The 2,422-nt window shown below is 32.8% G+C and overlaps 1 pseudogene; it reads right to left on the reverse strand.

Annotated features, from left to right (window-relative positions):
* Window positions 1-1,097: 1,097 nt before the first annotated feature.
* LOC124993706 (olfactory receptor 5K3-like) lies at window positions 1,098-2,019 on the reverse strand (annotated as a pseudogene).
* Window positions 2,020-2,422: the final 403 nt, after the last annotated feature.

The raw sequence follows: 2,422 nt of genomic DNA on the forward strand, positions 1-2,422 counted from the left end.
CCCTCTGACTTACCTGGATGAGGTTGGGCAAGTTACTCAGCATGTCAATATGTGAGGTTCTCATTCAAGAAAAAAAAATAAAAAGCATAAAAAAGAACACCTAATTAGTTCATATAAGTGATATATCTAGCTTAGGGCCTAGTAGATAGCACATTTTAATAATTATTTTTCTTTTGTGTTTGTACATTTAGTTGAAGAACAAATTTTGTTTAAAGAATTAGGATTTTTGTTATTTTTCTGCCTATGATACTTGAACAACTTCTTCATCTTTTGCTAATACTATGAACATATCAGTATTTTTCATTGGAATAAGTGAATGTTTTGGTACTCCTAATGAACAAAAATCAATGATGATGCTATCAGGAAGAAAAGTCTTGATTGAATTGATATTTTCACTAATTACATTGCCATATATGATGGAAAATAAACAAACTACAAGAAAAATTAAAATATATAGTGATTTCATTATGAATAGCATCAATTTAAGCTATAGGTTGATTAATCACAATGTACAGATACTTTCAGAGTATTTGAATGTAAAAATGACTAGCAATATGAAACTACTCTCCATCAGAAAATAAATACTCTGCATTAATACATATTCATAAATAATCTAAGGAAAGGACCAAATTCAAGATGAAAAGCAAATTCAAATATTTTACTTCCCATATACGGAGTTGCTTATGTAATGTTTAATATTTTTGAACTATAAATAAACCTGTGATTGCAAAATTATATTTTTGGACTTGAAAAATTTGAATATTAAATGGGTACTACTTTTATACATACTAACTTTTGTTCCCAGCACTTTTGAATTTTTTTTCAAAACTGGGACTGCTTACACTTTGACATAATGAATAATTATTTAGTTCACTCCTGATCAGGAGTGATGAATCTTGCTGCCTTGGATTTTGAAGATGTTTTAGCATAATTTCTTGTCTACAATTTAATTTGAGTCAAATATCATCATGTTTAAATAATTTACTACTTTGACTATAAAGTGGCCACTTCCACTTTATTAGTATTTGTAGGTTTAAAAAAATATTAAGTGGAAATCAATTTTCCAAGGGAGATTCTTGTTTCACAATGTTACAAAATTATCTTTTTTTAATAGTTATTTTTGTAACATTTATTACTTCCTTATTTCTTAGACTATAAATGAAAGGATTTAATAAAGGAATGACTAGAGTATAAAAACAGCCACAGGTATATCATTATCCCCTTCATTAAGTGAACTTGGTCGAGTATACATGAAAAGAAGAGAACCATAGAATATGGAAACAGAGAAAGTGGGATGCACAAGTTGACAAAGCTTTGCCCCTTCCCTCTTTGGATTTCATTGTAAATATGGTGAAAAGGATATAAAAATAAGAAATTACAACAATAGTAACTGTAAATATTAGCACTGACCCTGCCAAGATAAGTATCATCAATTTGTTGATATAAGGGTCAAAGCAGGAGAGTCTGTATATTGGAAGGACATCACAAAAAAATGATTACTTTGATGAGACCCACAGAAAGTTAACCTAAACAAAAGTCCTACATGAACCATGGGATGCAGGTTTCCAGCTACATAGGCTCCTGTGGTCATCTGAATGCAGAGTTTCTTTGACATCAGGGTGTGGTACTGCAGTGGTCTGCATATGGCCACATAGCGGTCATAGGCCATTGCTGCCAGAAGAAAGCAGTCTGCAGTCTCAGCAAAACAGAGAAAATAAAATTGTGCCATGCATTCATAGAGGGAAATCCTCTGTCCTCAGAAAAGAAGTTCTCTAACATCTTGGGAGTGATGGCACAGGAACAGCAGGAGTCCATGAGAGCCAGGTTGCCCAGGAAGATGTACATTGGTGTGTGAAGATGTCACTCCATGCAAATCAAGGTCACCAACCCTAGATTCCCCACCATGGTGACCAGATAGATGGCAGAGAACACCACAAACAGAAGGGTTTTCATGTCTGGGTGTTCTGTAAATCCCATGAGGATAAATTCAGTTGTAAATGATCTGGTGTTCTGAGTCATCTCTACCTTTTTTGTTGAGATAGAAGTAGACATAAGATCCTAACAGAGAGCATGTAATTTTTCACTCAGTTTTTCTTTTAATAACAGAAGAATTCTTCAAGCATCCCCTCTATCTATGATTTACAGCTTTATTTGCTTCTAAGGGCTGTTTGTTGCCTTACAATGTCAGCATCTCTGGCCTCAAACTGTGATTCTGAACATTAACAAGGATATTTTGATACTTTCAGGGAGGGACTTGAAAATGTTCTACTTTCATGGTTTTGTGTAGTGAAGCATAAAATTAAGGTAACAGTATTTGAACCATTGATCCCAAACAATTGTGATGCCATATTTTTTTAAGATCTCTAAAATAAATTTAAAATCAATTTTCCTATCATATGTATTTTCTATTGAGAAAACTGTT

Source organism: Sciurus carolinensis, chromosome 9 (genome assembly GCF_902686445.1).
Source record: "Sciurus carolinensis chromosome 9, mSciCar1.2, whole genome shotgun sequence".
NCBI classification, from domain to species: domain Eukaryota; kingdom Metazoa; phylum Chordata; class Mammalia; order Rodentia; family Sciuridae; genus Sciurus; species Sciurus carolinensis.